The sequence below is a fragment of the Scyliorhinus canicula genome, chromosome 16, assembly GCF_902713615.1.
Source record: "Scyliorhinus canicula chromosome 16, sScyCan1.1, whole genome shotgun sequence".
In the NCBI taxonomy this organism is placed as follows: Eukaryota; Metazoa; Chordata; class Chondrichthyes; order Carcharhiniformes; family Scyliorhinidae; genus Scyliorhinus; species Scyliorhinus canicula.
In genome coordinates this window covers 35,287,819-35,305,303 of record NC_052161.1, presented here as the reverse complement: position 1 = coordinate 35,305,303, position 17,485 = coordinate 35,287,819, and the positions used below count along the sequence as shown (strand labels likewise).

The 17,485-nt window shown below is 50.3% G+C and overlaps 1 long non-coding RNA gene across 1 annotated transcript; it reads right to left on the bottom strand.

Annotated features, from left to right (window-relative positions):
- Window positions 1-2,840: 2,840 nt before the first annotated feature.
- LOC119979266 lies at window positions 2,841-16,933 on the bottom strand. Its single transcript, XR_005463691.1, has 4 exons — window positions 16,690-16,933; window positions 15,279-15,484; window positions 13,668-13,726; window positions 2,841-2,937 (listed from the first exon to the last, which is right to left on the bottom strand). It is a non-coding gene; the product is annotated as an uncharacterized LOC119979266 (long non-coding RNA).
- Between the last annotated feature and the right edge of the window lie 552 nt (window positions 16,934-17,485).

The window sequence follows — 17,485 nt, the reverse complement described above, 5'->3', positions numbered from 1 at the left end:
TGGGGGGCGAATGCCAGGGACGAGTGCCGGGGAGAAGGGAAGGGGAGCGGGTGGCAAGTGCCGGGGAGGGGGGAGAGAGAGTGAGTGCCGGGGAGAGGGGGCGATTGCGAGTGAGGAGGAAGAGGGTGAGTGCCGGAGAGGGGGGGGGGGGGGGGGTGCCGGGGTGAGGGGTAGAGTGCCGGGGAGAGGGGAGAGGGCGAGTGCCATGGAGGGGTGGCGAGTGCCGGGAAGGGGTTTGAGTGCCGGGGAGGGGGGGCGTGCACCGGGGAGGGGGGGTGAGTGCCAGGGAGGGGGGACATGGCGAGCGCCGGGGAGGGGGATGAGTTGCGGGGAGGGGGGTGCGAGTGCCGGGGAGGGGGGGTGAGTTCCGGGGAGGGGGGAGGGCGAGTGCTGGGGGGGGGAGCGAGTGCCGGAGACAGGGTGCAAGTGCTGGGGAGAGGGGGAGGGGAGGGGACGTGGGTGCCGGGGAGAGGGGGAGAGGGCGAGTGCCGGGGACGGGGAACGGGGGGTGGGGGGGGGGGGGGGGGGGGGGGGTTTCGGGAGGTCATCCTTCTGGCCAGGTGCCAGCTTCCAACAGACGCGACCAAGCAGCCCATGGCACCTGGCTGCATGGGGGGGGGGGGGGGGGGGGGGGGCCTCCAGTACCCCCAGATAGGGTCGGCCACATCGTTGTGGTGTGCTGCGGCCTGCACAACATAGCCCAGCAGAGGGGCGATGTGCCGCAGGCAAAGGAAGGGGGAGTGGAGGAGCAGCAGGACGAGGTGCAGTCCTCCCAAGATGAGGAGGATGGGGGCAATGATCAGGACAGACAGGCTGGACATGGGCGGGAGGCTACCCACCCTTACCGTCTGGGCCAGCGGGCACGGGACAGGCCGTCTGGTTCACTGACTAGGGGGGTGTGGGAATAGCCGAGTATGGGCACAGACTGCAGTCCACGGCACCAGCCGACCACCCTCACCCCCCCCACCCACCACCAACCACACACCCCCCAACCACACACGACCAACCACACTCACCCTCCCACCCACCCACCACCAACCACACTCACACCCCCCCGCCCACCCATCACCAACCACCCCCACCCCACCCGCATGCACACCACCCCTCCATTGCAATTCCACCTGCGGCACAACGGGCCGGGCTCACACGGTCGCCGGTGGAAGCGTGTCTATTGCAGGCCATGGAGGATGATGACGACCCGCTCTGTGATGAGCTCTTGGTTCTACATTATTGGACAATAATGTAGAACCAGGAGCTCATCGCAGAGCGGGACACCACACCCCCGCACGCTTCGGTCAGAGGACAAAGGCAGCTGCTCTAGGTGTGAGAGTCATTTTAATAACAAACAGTTCATACACGTGCCCCAGCTCCTATAACTCGTCTGTGCCCTGCACCTGTGCCAACTTACTCAGTGTCTAATTGTTTGGCCTTACGGGCCTTTTGACTACGTCTAGATGGTTCCCCAGACGGTACAGCAGAACTGCAGGTGGACTCCTGTGATTCCTGCCCTGTGACTCGGGGTGCCCGATGGCGCCCGGGGCTCTACATGGGTTGGGGGTGCAAACAGACCGACCATCCGATGCTCCCCCGACACCTGGCGCTGCCAGTCCTGGAGGTCCATGCTGGCATCGACAAGGGTCTGCAAGTTTGCAGCCATGGAGCTCAGGGAGTTGGCCATCCCTGTCTGTGTCTGGTGATGCCGGCCAGCACCTGGGCAATGGCGCCGATGCCCTCAGCGAAGGCCTGCAGAGACTGGGCCACTGCCTGCAGAGACTGGGCCATGGCCTGCTGAGACAGGGCCACGGTGTTGAGCGCTTCTGCCATCTTCCGCTGGCTCTGGCGCTTTGCTTTCTGTGAGAGGGCAGCCATTTCCTGGGCCACAGACGCCGCCTGCACGGAAAGCCCCAGGCCTTGCATACTACTCCCCATGTCTGACACCATCGCACCCATTGCCTCCACCGCGGACCCCACCCGTGCGGTTTCGGCCTGGGTGGCACGCTTGACCGGCACCACTCCCAGCTCCTGGACGTGGGTGCACTCCTCCACCTGCGTCTGCAGCCGCCACAAGCCGGCCGTCACCCCCTTCGATCGTCCCTGGTTCTGTGACTGCATCGGGTCTATCGGTGGGTGTGGTAAATCCAGGAACCCGGGACCCGTCTGGGTGGAGATGGTTGCTTGCGCCGGGATGCCCTCCGATCTCCCGGCCCCTCGGTTGCTCCTACCTCCACCTGCTGTACCGGGACGGCTGTGGGGTGCGCACCAGTGAGTGTACCAGAAGCCTCATCGCTAAAGTGCCCAACCGAGGTGAGTGTCTCTGCAATGGTGGAGGGTGTTGGAGATAGCAGTGACGTTGTGTCATGTTCCTCGTCCGACCCAGAGTCCATGGTCCCCTGTAGGGGGCGGTTCCTGTCCACCCATCTCCTGTGTGTCAGTGTCCTGTGTGTCGGTGTCATGTGTGTCAGTGTTCCAGGTAGGGGTGCCCTGGGTAGGGGTGTCCTGAGTAGCGTTGTCATGGGCGGTGGTGTCCTGGGTAGGGATGTCCTGAGTAGCGTTGTCCTGGGCGGTGGTGTCCTGGGTGGGGGTGTCCTGGGTAGGGGCGTTCTGGGTAGGGGTGTCCTGGGTAGGGGTGTCCTGGCTCGGCTGCGAGGGGGGCCTATGGCTGCTACCCTCATTGCTGGGTGTCGCACGCCTGCGTCGCCGCACTCGCACGAGAGGGGGGCGTCGTCTCCCTGTTGCTCCGGGCCTGTCCCTGTCTCGTGGCTGCCCTGGGGTGTCCTGTGGGCGTTGCATGCCGGAGGGGCCGGGTTTCTCCCTGTCTCGTGGCCGCTTGGGGGCGTCGTATGTCGAAGGGGCCGGGCCGCTCCCTGTCTCGTGGCTGCCCTGGATCGTCCTGGGGATGGTCGGCATCCACGGGGACGGGTGCCTCGATATTTGATCCTGCAATACACAATATAGCATGCATGGTTAGACATGCGGGCGTTGATCGGGGGTATGGGGGAGCGGGTATATGGTGGAAGGAGGATATAGGGGAGGAGGGATATTGGGGAATATGGGGGAGGGGGATATGGGGGATGGTGGATATGGGGGAAGGGGGATCTGGGGGAAGGGGGATATGGGGGAGGGGGATATGGGGATATGGGGGAGGGGGATATGGGGGATATGGGGGAGGGAGATATGGGGGATACGGGGGAGGGGGAATATGGGGGAAGGGGACAGGCCATGGGGGGTCTCACTTGGTGGTGCGCCCCCGACCTATGCATCCGCAACCTCCCGGTCCTTAGGCCCACCTGCGAGTTCCAGGGCCCTCTCCTCATGAACGGTGAGTGGTCTCTCATTAGCTGGGTCCTTCACGCCCCCTGTTGTGTGCGCGCTTCCCCTGTGGTGGGTGGGCTGGTGGATGGGTGGCAGGGATAAAGGGCAACAGTGTTAGGCAGGGATATACATGCAGGCCAGCGGTTGTGCGTATATTGGCAGAGGTGCGCAGCGCATCCTGCCACTGCAGGCTGCATGGGTGGGTGCAGCCATGTCAGTTGCACCTGGGGCTGTGCCACACATCGGAGGGGGGGGGGGGGTGGTACTCACCCTGGCTGCCCTAACAAGGTAATTCACCTTCTTGTGGCACTGGGCGCTTGTCCTTGGTGTTACTGCCACAGCACTGACGGCCTCTGCCACCTCCCTCCACAGACGCCGGCTGAGACGTGGGGCGACCCTGCGGCCATGTCCGGAGTACAGGGCCTCCCTCCTCTGCTCCACTGCGTCCAGGAGCACCTCTATGTCGCGCTCTCCGGGGGGGGGGGAGTCTTTTGTGCTGTGACGCCGCGCCATGTCTGGGCCGGAGACTTTGCGCTGTTTGGGGGAGCCCGACACTGGAGTGGTCCGCGACGTTTTCGGCGCCGAGTTCCGGCGATCGTTCCAATTATGGGAGAATCCCGCCCATTGTTTCCACTTATCAGGGAATCTGAAAAACTGGAGCTCGGAATAATGGGCTGATCATCTGGAACAGAGATGAGGAGAAATTACTTCTCTCAAAGCGTTATGAATCTTTGAAATTCTTCATCCCAGAGGGTTGTTGAATATATTTACGGCTGGGATAGACAAATTATACTCTCTCGGGAATCCTGGAACAGATGGTGATAGGAATCGACTATTTCCTGACAGATCTGAGAGGTAAAAGAAGGCTATTTAGTGTAAATATTAAACCCCAGTTTTATTACCTATTTTAAATTGAGGATTTCAGCACTCACAACCTCAGGTCATGATAAAACACATGGCTTCAGCAGAGACACAAAAGGCCTGACACATGCATAAACTCATTGGAGATTAAAACAACATTTTTATGAAGCAAAGATAAAAAAGCTATTGTTCCAGCAAACATATTTTCAAAGATAGTTTGACATTAAAACATGAGCTGTACCAGTAATCTGATCAAGGATGAAGCAGGCACATGAAGAGCAACATGAAGGCACTATTGTTCTTAATGTGGATAAAGCGAAGTCAGCAGAAACCCAGTAGAAACCAGTCTTGATAATAGCACAGAATCGCATTCCATAACATACACAACTATTCAAACATGAAACATTCAGAACTTACGTTGCACATTAAGGATTGGCAGCTGACCGTCGAATCAAATATATTCGGTTCTAACCCAAACAAATTAGGACGACATAGAGGTGTAGATGGATGGCTCAAGACAGATAAGATTTCATATAAACATGATGGTCTGTACGGCCATCTTTATCCAGGATCATTCCATACTTTGATCTAAACTATTCACTATCTCTATTTTTCATATTTTCATTTTTCCACTCTAACTCTTGAAGTAAATGCAAGCTATTTTGCCGTAAGCAAGAAACCATTTGTTTATTATTTGAAAATTAAATTGTGTACAAGTTGTGGTGAATGTCACTTAGTACTTCACACTGTATTTACCAATACTATTGTAAGCGCAGTAGCGTTATCCGACCACTAGGGGGAGTAGCTCTGGGAATGCTCAGGAGTTTGTACAGGGCTCCACCCTTGGCTCTGCCCACGACTCCTCCCCCAGACTGCTGTATAAATAACCGTGTCCAGAGCCAGCCTGAGTTCATCGAGAGTTCAACGGGTAACAGGCTGGCTCTGAAGTAAGTAGATTAAAACCACTGTTCATATCTGAAAGCACGTGTCTCGTGAATTGATGGTTCCATCAACTTAATCTACTTAAGAACAGTCAGGATCGATCATGGAATCAGCCCTCAAGCCTGAACGCCTAGAACTCGACCCACAGGATGCAGAGGCAAAATAAATCTTCTCCCACTGGCTGCGGTGCTTTAAGGCCTACCTGCCAGAAGCAAGCACAGCCGAAACAACAGAGGAACAGAAGTTAAGTCTACTGCACGCGAGGGTGACCACAGAATCTCTACGCAACTAAACTCGGCCGGTTCATATACTGCAGCGCTAGCGATACTCGATAAGATGTATGTAAGGCCCATTAATGAAGTTTCCGCACACCATGTGTTCACGACTCGCCGCCAGCGGCCTACAGAATCACTCACCGAATTTCTAAGAGAACTCAATAATTTATCAAATGACTGTAACTATCAAGCGGTTACATAGAGAACTTGCTGTAGCGACGTTTTTGTAACGGGCCTCAGGTCTAATTATGTGTGCCAATTAAATTGTGTACAAGTTGTGGTGAATGTCACTTAGTACTTAACACTGTATTTACCAATACTATTGTAAGCGCAGTAGCGTTATCCGACCACTAGGGGGAGTAGCTCTGGGAATGCTCAGGAGTTTGTACAGGGCTCCACCCTTGGCTCTGCCCACGACTCCTCCCCCTAGACTGCTGTATAAATAACCGTGTCCAGAGCCAGCCTGAGTTCATCGAGAGTTCCACGGGTAACAGGCTGGCTCTGAAGTAAGTAGATTAAAACCACTGTTCATATCTGAAAGCACGTGTCGCGTGAATTGATGGTTTATCAAATTTATCAAATGACTGTAACTATCAAGCGGTTACATAGAGAACTTGCTGTAGCGACGTTTTTGTAGCGGGCCTCAGGTCTAATTATGTGTGCCAAAGACTGCTGGAAAAGGGGGCCCAAGACTTAGAAACAACTGCGGAAATTGCTACCACGATGGAGGTCTCTTTCCGCAGCCTCACCTCATTCCCCGCGGACCCCGCGACCCAATCATGGGCCCCCGACCAGCGACTCCCCCAGGCCTGTGCCACGCGGCCACCCAGCCACCATGCTGCCCCAGCCAGCCACTATGCTGCTCCAGCCAGCCACTATGCTGCCCAAGCCTGCCATTTCTGCGGCCAGAATCAGCACCCGCGGCAGCACTGCCCGGCCCGCAACTTGACCTGCAGCAGCTGCGGGTGGAAAGGCCACTACGCGAGAGTGTGCCTCGCAAAAAGGGCCCCAGCTTCCAACTCCCCAGCGGCACAAAATAATCACTCCCCACACCCGCAGGCCCGCGGGGCCCGAAACGCTGCGGCCTATGCCCCGACACCGCCCCCTCCGCCACGTGCGATCCATGGAGACCGCCATCTTGGAAAACCTCCACCACGCGGCTGGCCACGTGCGACTCATGGAGGCCGCCATCTTGGACGCCATCTTCCTCGCCGCCCGCCACGTGCGAACCACGGGCCCGACCTGCATCTCCACACTCGGACAACTAATCGGAAGAGTACGACTACGAACTCAGAGGGCAGTCATCACGGGGCCTCTCCAGCACAGCTGATCAAGCCGCCGACTACCCGCAACTCACCCTTGACCAATCGTGCCCGAAGCATCTGCGAAACTCGATGGCAGAGGTCCAAATCAACGGGTACAGCACGCCATGCCTTTTCGACTCTCGGAGTACTGAGAGCTTCATACACCCAGATCTAGTAAGACACTATTCGCTCCAGGTTTTCCCCGTGCGGCAAACTATCTCTCTCGCTTCAGGCTCCCACTCTGTCCAGGTCCAGGGGCGCACCGCCGCGACACTCACAATCCGAGGCGCTAGCTATGCAAAATTTCAATTCTACGTCTTGCCCGAACTCTGCATGCCACTCTTATTAGGCCTAGATTTTCAATGTAATCTTAAGAGCCTCACCCTCAACTTCGGTGGGCCCCTGCCCCCACTCACTATCTGCAGCCTCGCTACGCTGCGAATCTCCCCTCCCCTCCCCTCTTCGTCAATCTCACAAAGGACTGTAAACCCGTAGCCACTCTTAGCAGGCGAAACAGCCTGCAGGATAGGGTATTTATCAGATCAGAGGTCTGAAGGCTTCTCAGTGAGGGGATTATAGAGGCCAGCAATAGTCCTTGGAGAGCTCAGGTGGTGGTCGTTAAGACCGGGGAAAAATTACGCATGATTGTCGACCATAGTCAGACCATAAATAGATTTACGCTCCTTGACGCGTATCCCCTCCCCAGGATTGCAGATGTGGTGAATCAGATTGCCCAGTATCGGCTCTTTTCCACGGTGGATCTGAAGTCTGCATACCACCAGCTCCCAATCCGCCAGAGGACCGCCACTACACGGCATTCGAGGCCGATGGCCGCCTCTTCCATTTCCTCCGGGTCCCCTTCGGCATCTCTAATGGGGTCTCGGTGTTCCAACGAGCAATGGACCGAATGGTGGACCAGTACGGGCTGCGGGCCACGTTTCCGTACTTGGACAATGTCACCATCTGCAGCTATGACCAGCAGGACCACGACACCAACCTCCACCGTTTTTTCCAGACGGCACAGAAATTAAACATCACCTACAACAAAGAGAAATGCGTTTTCCGCACAAACAGACTGGCCATCCTCGGCTACGTCATGGAAAACGGAGTCCTGGGCCCAGACCCGGACCGTATGCGCCCCCTCTTAGAACTCCCCCTCCCCCATTGCCCCAAGGCCCTCAAACGGTGCTTGGGCTTCTTCTCCTACTACGCCCAGTGGGTCCCTCAAAGACCGCCACTCTTTAAAGCCACACGATTTCCCCTGTCAGCTGAGGCACGCCAGGCCTTCAACTACATCAAGGAGGACATCGCCAAAGCGGCCATGCGGGCGGTGGATGAATCCACTCCATTCTAGGTTGAGACCGACGCCTCAGAGGTAGCTCTAGCAGCCACACTAAATCAGGCAGGGAGACCAGTCTCATTTTTCTCCCGTACCCTCTCCGATTCAGAACTCCGACTCTCCTCCGTCGAGAAAGAAGCACAAGCCATTGTGGAGGCTATTCGTTACTGGAGACACTACCTCGCAGGTAGGAGGTTCACCCTCATCACCGACCACCGATCGGTTGCCTTTATGTTTGATAACTCGCAAAGGGGCAAAATTAAAAATGATAAAATTCTTCGGTGGAGGATCGAACTCTCCACCTATAATTACGATATTAAGTATCGACCCGGGAAGCTCAACGAGCCTCCGGATACCCTATCCCGCGGGACATGCACCAGCGCGCAGATTGACCGACTGAAAGTCATCCACAACGACCTCTGCCACCCGGGGGTCCCCCGGCTCGCCCACTACATCAGAGCCCGAAACCTGCCTTTCTCCAATGAGGAGGTAAAAGCGGTCACCGGGGACTGCCCGATCTGTGCGGAGTGCAAACCGCACTTCTATAGACCAGACAGGGCCCACCTGGTCAAGGCTTCTAGGCCCTTTGAACGCCTCGCGATTGATTTCAAAGGGCCACTCCCCTCAACTAAGAAGAACGTTTACTTTCTAAACGTCGTAGATGAGTTCTCCCGTTTCCCATTTGCTATCCCGTGCCCCGACATGACCTCCCACACAGTCATTAGGGCCCTGCATAGCATCTTCACCCTGTTTGGTTTCCCCAGCTACGTACACAGCGACTGGGGTTCGTCCTTTATAAGCGACGAGCTGCGTCAGTACCTGCTCGACAAGGGCATTGCCTCGAGCAGGACTACCAGCTACAACCCCAGGGGGAACGGGCAGGTGGAGAGGGAGAACGCGACGGTCTGGAAGACCGTCCTACTGACCCTCCGGTCTAGAAAGTTCCAAGTCTCCCAGTGGCAGGAAGTCCTCCCAGACGCGCTCCATGCTATTAGGTCCCTCCTATGCACAGCGACCAATCAGACCCCTCACGAGAGGCTCTTCATTTTTTCCAGGGGCACTACCATGGGGGTCTCACTTCCGGCATGGCTGAGGACACCGGGCCCAGTACTCCTGAGGAAACACGTCAGGGCACACAAAACCGACCCCCTTGTTGAGAAGGTGCGCCTGCTCCACTCCAACCCCCAATGCGCCTTTGTCGAGTTCCGTGACGGCCACCAGGAGACAGTATCCCTCCTGGATCTGGCACCCGCCGGATCCAGCGCCCCCTCTACCCCCACAGAAGGACCCCTCACCCTACACCCCATGCTGCCACCCCCTCGCGCTCCAGAGCCCACGAGCTCGCTCCACCAGTTCCGTGCACCTGCGCCGGCCATCCCCCAGCGCCCCCAGTCCCCGGTCGAACCAGAAGAGTATGAAGCTCGGACACAACCCTCCCTGGAGTCCGCCATTGTACCCCAGCACACAACACCCATCCAGCCACTGCAAGAGGCTGCAACCCTGGTGCTCCGCAGATCACAGCAGACAGTTCGACCACCGGACAGACTTACTTTGTAGACCACCACCCCCGCCGGACTTGATTTTTTTTGCAGAGGGTGAATGTGGCGAATGTCACTTAGTAATTCACACTTTATTTACCAATACTATTGTAAGCGCAGTAGCCTTATCCGACCAATAGGGGGAGTAGCTCTGGGAATGCTCAGGAGTTTGTACAGGGCTCCACCCTTGGCCCATGACTCCTCCCCCTAGACTGCTGTATAAATAACCGTGTCCAGAGCCAGCCTGAGTTCATCGAGAGTTCAACAGGTAACATGCTGGCTCTGAAGTAAGTAGATTAAAACCACTGTTCATATCTGAAAGCACGTATCTCGTGAATTGATGGTTCTTTCGCTAGCCGGACTTTATTGAGAATAGATTTAAGTTTCTCCTAATTGTAATCAAATAGAGGAAATAAAGATTCTTGTTTGCATCCAAGAAGTTTAACTCAAATTTCTACTGAGTTTTAGTGTTGCAAGACCTCACTAATTACACATTAGATGGGAAAGCGGATCCAAGTCCGAGATAAGCCATGATGGTATTGAATAGCAAGCTCAACTGGGTGTACGGTCTACTTCTGCTCCTATTTATTGTGTTCTTGCTTTCCACATTAGCCCCCTTCCCTTGGGTCAACACTTCTCTTCTGCATTTTTGCTTTCAGAGATCCAAGATTTGCTGCTCAGTCAGCGAGTACGACCTCACTATGAAAGGGTGAATACACCACATCTTTAATGAAAAGGGACCATATTCTGATCTGACACTCGCAGCTGACAAGTTCAGATAATGGCAGTGCACATGTCTTTGATGGTAATACAGAGTTCAGATCTGCATGTGTTGAGCCACTGAGCTCAGTGGGTTATAGCTAGTCCAGGACAATAGGATAGTTTGTTTGTTAGCTCCCCAGAGGGTCAGGTCATGCAAAAAATCTGCTACAGTAGTCAGGGGTGAGAACTTTGAGGGGGTGTCTGTAGGAGGATGCAGATAAGTCTGCTCACCAAGATTCTTGATGCATTGTCACGGCCTACTGTCAATGCCAAGGAGCATAGAGGAGTTTACCTCCAACTTGGTTGAGAGCATTGTTCAGAGCTTTCCAGCTTGGCCAACCTCATGACAATACTTGTGGACTCAGCCATTTGGAGTACTGTGTGCAGTTTTGGTCTTAGAACATAGAACATAGAACAGTACAGCACAGAACAGGCCCTTCGGCCCTCGATGTTGTGCTGAGCAATGATCACCCTACTCAAACCCACGTATCCACCCTATACCCGTAACCCAACAACTCCCCCCCCCCCTTAACCTTACTTTTTAGGATACAACGGGGGATTTAGCATGGCCAATCCACCTAACCCGCACATCTTTGGACTGTGGGAGGAAACCAGAGCACCCGGTGGAAACCCACGCACACACGGGGAGGACGTGCCGACTCCGCACAGACAGTGACCCAGCCGGGAACCGAACCTGGGACCCTGGAGCTGTGAAGCATTTATGCTAACCACCATGCTACCGTGCTTCTCTTAGGAAGGATGTTCTTGCTCTCGAGGGAGTGCAGCGAAGGTTTACCAGACTGTTTCCAGGGATGGTGGGACTGTCACATGAGCAGAGATTGACTAGGTTGGGATTGTTCTCGCTGGAGTTCAGAAGAATGAGGGGGGATCTCATAGAGACTTATAAAATTCTAACAGGACTAGACAGGGTAGATGCAGGGAAGATGTTACCAATGATGGGTGTGTCCACAACCAGGGGTCATAGTCTGAGCATTCAGGGTAAACCATTTCGGACAGAGATAAGGAGACATTTCTTCACACAGAGTGGTGAGCCTGTGGAATTCATTACCACAGGAAGTAGTTGATGCTAAAACTTTGAATATATTCCAGAGGCAGCTGGATATAGCACTAGGGGAGAATGGGATCAAAGGCTATGGGGAGAAAGCAGGATTAGGCTATTGAGTTGGATGATCAGCCGTGTTCATGATGAATAGCAGAGCAGGCTCGAAGGACCAAAAGGCCTCCTCCTGCTCCTATCTTCTATGTATCTATGAGGTAGTGTTTGGTAGCACAGATAGAAGCTACGCAATGCCTCAGTGCTGCAAAGGAAGTTCAAACTGGGATCATGAGAACCATACTTGTCATGCTGCCAACATGGTTACAGATCTCAGCGTTCAAAACAGCTTCCAGGCTCTTAAAGCAGTCCAACAATCTGTACTTCAGTAAGTTACGAGGAATGCTGAATTTTCTCTGGTGGAGAGCTAGTGGATCCATGGTGCATAAACTTGCTATCCTCCCTCAGGATTACTCCTACCATTGCCACCCCATCAGTATCATCTGCAGTCAGACAGTCCAGATTGCAACACACGTACAGTAGACCCACATGAGCACACATGTGAGCCATACAGAACTCACCTGAAGTATTCGGTTTGCCAATTTGAGGAGCTCCAACTTCAACAGTGATAGCTACAGCATATTACAGAGCTGAATTCTGCAGCCAATTCTTTTTTTAAATTAAGGGCAATTTAGTATGGCCAAACCACATAAATGCATATCTTTGGGTTGTGGGGGTGAAACTCACGCAGACACAGGGAGAATGTGCAAACTCCACACAGACAGTGATCCAGGGCCAGGATCGAACCCACATCCTCGGCGCCTTAGGCAGCAGTGCTAACCACTGCGCCACCGTGCCACCCTTTGTAACCAATAATTCTAATTAATTGGTGTGCAGGATATTTTTAAAAATTGTGTTTACCTTTTTTTGCATGTGAATTGCTTGTATGTAATTTAGAATATAATTTGCTGCTGTCCCCTGTGCTATGTTGATTATATTGGTTGAAACCTTCCAATCTCCAGATGGTCAGTAAGCAAACATACACTGGAAGATGCATACAAAATCTGTCGGAAGTCCCAATGCACTGACTCCAGGGAAATTGGTCAGAAAGTTTGAACCTCTAATGACTAATTGTCCTGTTCCCTGAGATACTCCAAAAAGTGTCGGAGACTTTGGACAGTTCCAACCTACTTATTTGAATAGTTACCCATGAAATGTCAAACAGAAAAATTCTAGTCTAACCCCTGGCTAATGATACAATTGATCCCCTAATCATCTACACTGACCCCCGACTCACCCCAACTACTCCCCTGACCCCCTGATTACCCCTCTGACCGAACTGACCCCTGTCTTCCTGCTGACTTCCCCGAACCCAACCTGACTTCCCCTCCAAAGTCACCCACTCCTCTCGACTTAACCTGACCTGACTAGCCTGACATGACAACCCCTCCTCACCTGACTAGGCTCAGCTACCCACCTCACCTACCTACCACCCTACCCACTTGCCACCTGCCTACCTCATCCACCTGCCACCCACCCCTTTCCACCCTACCCACCTTTCATCTCACCACCCTATCACACAACTCAACTGCCACCAAACCTACCTAACCCACCTGACACCTTACCCATCTTCCACATGACCCACTTCCACCCTATCCAACTCACCCACCTGCCACCGTACCCACCTCATCCATCTTCCCCTGCTACTCTACCCACCCACCACCCAGTCCACCTTCCAAACTGCCACACTACGCATCTGTTACCTGACCCACCTACCACCTGCCACCCTACTCAACTACTACCTTACCTTGTTCCCACCTTACACATGTATGGCCCTACTCACATATCACACAAAACAGCTGCTACCCTATCTACCCTGACAACTTACCTCACTCACCTTACCCCTTACACAGTTACCTTCTCCCTTTAGCTTTTCAAAGAAGCTTCGGGACATTTAAACTCTTTACTTACCAGAATACTGCAGCTGGAGCCGTAAGAAAGGGTCTAACTTTCTTACAAATTCCCTTCACTGATGTCTCTGAAGTTTTCTGCACTGACTGAGTTCTGCGGAATCATCCATCGGAAGATTGCCCCAAAATATTTGGAGGAACGTTGTTTTTTTTTGTCTAATCTAATCTGAAATAGGGGCTCCGAACCTGACCGGAAGATTTGGGCCATTGTTTATGTATTGACAGATTAGGAGGACTACTAAAATTCCTTGTTATTTTAGACTCAATCTATTCTATAATTCTGTCAGAGAAAAATATGATGAATGCTTACTTTTCACAGTTGTGTATTTTATCCCTTCATACTGCATTTTCTTGTCTTTTTCTGAATATCTGCAATAAAACTTACATTAAATTTAGGTCTTCAATATATGGACAATTAAGTGCAAAGTCCTTAATAAAAACACAAAAATCTTTTCCAATGAAATATTGAGTTCAGTTTTTATAGTTCATTTAGCAGAATCATCTTCAATAGGTTTTTACAGATACAGAAAACTAATTTTGTATTGAAGTTTGACTTAATTAGTTTGTATGATGTATGTTACCACTAATTCCAAGTTCGTGTTTATGAGCCTTCCCTCTTTTGCCAGCAAACAATCTGTCAGCCTCATTTTTAACAGTATTGAAAAATTCAAGCTTTATTATTGCCCACTCACTCTTTCTCTCCCATCAGGAGGAAAGTAATGAGCTTTTCTTCTTATGAGTGCAAGCAGAGAGTGCAGTAGCCTATATGCTGCAGGCATTACGCAGTATTAACAGTCTGATTCATGAGTTAAGTTTCTCACCGCCCGCAGCTATTACCACTCAGTCCTCTAGCTGTCATTTGGTTAAAAAGACTCCATGGTTAATTCACTCTTTTAATGAGACCATGCTGTTCAACTAATGTATTTTACTGTATGAAAGGTCACTCCAGGAAGCAAAACAGATTGGAGGGAATGTAGTGGGAAGCTGGGCTGTCAAGAAATGGTTCTAGCCTTGCAGGCATAGAACAGTCATGGCAGCAGTAATAGGCTGTGGAACTGATGGGCTTGTGTTCACTTCAACAGTTGAGTACCATAAATCAACGCTAAATAGAAAGGAGATTAATCAGCTGCACAGACAAAAAGGCACGTGTTTCATTACCCATATAATCACTAACATGATTGCCATACAAGCAATGGAACTGTACACAATGCTGACAAAATACAGTTCAATAGAGCGTTGGAACTCGATTCAGTAGCTGCCAGCACTAAATCTATTAAATCTATCTCTGCTGTCGAGATTCTTTAAAAAAAAGTACATAGCACAGAGGCCCAATTTATTTAAAATTGTAGTTTTCATATTGCATAAATACCGATCTTCTGTGTAAATGAGAACATCATAAGGAAAATATTGCCTCTACTATTACTCCCAAGACATTTTGGGAGTAAAACATTGGCAATACTTAATTTGTATTGATTTTTACATCCTCATACTTATACATAAAAGCGATACCGAAATAAAACAAATAAATCTTTTGATCGTTTGTCATCAAATCAGTTAGAAAATATAAGAGTATTCATGCGACATATCAAAATTCTAGGCAGTTTTTGTTATTACATTTAAGACATTTCTGGATTGTCTAAAGTTGGCATCCAACTGTGTTTGACAATAATTTTCTGTCTATATTAAGATTACAAAGATTTTTTCATGCAAATTTTTTTTTGTTCAATATTACCTGTCATGTAATTTGGAAGATGCACACCTGCCCCATTCAGGTTTGGCTCATTTCTACCAACTTTCCCAGCTTCAACATAGGTGCAAATTGCATCAGGTACGTTCATAACACCAGGGGCCACATGTATTAGCCATGATGCTACAATTTTTATGCTCTTGTGATTACCCTCATTAGGTTAACCTTAAGTACCTCTTGAGAAAGTTTTCAGTGATTGCTGAGTGCCATCTTTTCATCAAGGCAGTAGAAGGTGCTCTTTCATCAAGAGACTAGGTTAGTTAAAATGCTGAGGATTCTTTGGTCTTTCAGTCTGTCAAGCCTTGTCACACTTGGAGAACCATTTTTCATGGCTGTAATACGGATTTACAACATCCACTTTAACACGGAATAAAAAGTAGCTGGAGGAAAAAGCAGACAATAGTGTTTTTTCCAGTGGTAAAAAACACTATCTATAGTGTTTCAGTCCGTAACTTTTCCCCATCCCCTCCTAAATTTTTACTTTATGAATATTTCACTATTTCCTCTTTAAAAACCACTATTAAGAATTCTGCTTCCACAAATATCTATGGTAGGGAGTTCCATGTTAGAACACCCTCTCGGTAAAAATAAAATTAAATTTATACCTTCTAGTTACTAGCATACCAACAAGAGGAAATAGTTAGTTCCAATTTGCTTTATTAGATCCCTTCAGAACTCTGAATACCTCTCTCCGATTTTCCCATAACTTCCTGTGCTTTAAGAAAAAGTGAGTTTCCGTAGATTAAATTAAAGAATCTCAACAATAGTATCACCCAGTAAATGTCTTATCTATCTGCATGACCATAATATCTTTCTTTAAATAGGCTTTGCAAAATGAGTCTTTTTGTCATGGAATAGGAAAACATTCAAGTAGAGTGCAGTAGAAGTGATATCAAAGAACCCCTCTCTTAAATCTCCATGTGGCAGGTATCCTGATGGTAGAACAGCTATATAAAGTTGCATTAAGCCCCTTCAGATTGGAGGATTGTCAAATAGAATTGCCAACTATCCTGGATTGTTCTAGAATCTCCAGAGATTAATGATTAATCTCTAAGACACTGTTGCGAGCAACCCAGGAGAAAAATGACTGAATCATGAAAAATTGTCTGCTCTTTCCTTTTCCTTGAACACTTCTGTTTATTTTATATAAAAGCAGTGCTGATAGGAAAAAGGTCTGTTCAGTTCTCCAGAGCCAGGAGAACATGTGATGAAACTTCCTGGAATGCACCATGTGGTATAAGGGAGTTTGGCATAGAAAGAATTAATATGGAACTGGTGAACAGTACTGCCCACAGTATGATGTAGAGAGAGGCACATGACAGTAGACAGGAGGCAGAGTTGTACGGGGAGACTTGAGTAGAAGTCAGTAGAGGTTAGGTCCTAGTTTGGGTTCAACTTTGTACATATGCATATAGTTTTTTGTGACTACTAAACTTTACTGTTCAACCGTACAAGCCTCTGAACCTCTTCATGAAACCTACTAAACAAGACCTTACAATATGGCAGCAGCCTATGAATGAACACAGAATCGAAAAAACTGGTACAGGACCCAGAATCTAAAAAACAAAAGGAACAGCATTCTAACCTGAGTAAGTGAACCTGAACAGAAGAGACATCTGGAAATTGTCTAAAAAGAAGCTCCATTGCAGACATGGAGGCTGAAAGGCAGAAGAAAAATCCATTGTGCAAGTAAAGGACTCCATCACAGCACATGGGGTCCATTGTGAATCCTCATCAATTGCAGACTTAACGGAGTTAAAGGCAGAGCAGTCCATTTTGGTAATCACTGCGGCTAGCCGGGTTTTGAGTCGGTACCATACCATATGGCAGCCAATCTCTGTGAAGAAAAAGTTCAAGGTTTTAAAAACTCAGCCAAAGCCAGGAATCACCTTTGAATCGCCCTAACATCCACCAAAAATGTTCTAAAGAGCCCAAATTCGAAAATTTGCTCCAAGAAATCAATCCCTTTGATTTCTTGTGTACAATCACTGTATGAGCCCATGGGAAGAAAGATTGAAAAAGCATTTACTGCAGCACCATCTTAAAAGTGAAACAATATTTAAAGCCCTGTTCCCCTGAGCCGAAAAACAATCATGGAGATAAACCAACCCTTTCAGATGGATTTGGGCTGATACAAGAGCCAGACTAGATGCAGAATTGTGGGCTTTGATGAAAAAGATTTCAAGGTATATTACAGCTTCTGGATGAGATAAGAAGATTGTGGGTGGACATGTGAATACAATACTGTACTCAGTAAGTCCGATAGTCGATGACATAATTGCATGGCTTGAAGAGGTTCTGAAATCCTTCGTTAACTACTTTAATTTAAGAAGTAATAAAATTTAGAGCACATAAACCAGTCCAACAGCCTGGAGAACCCG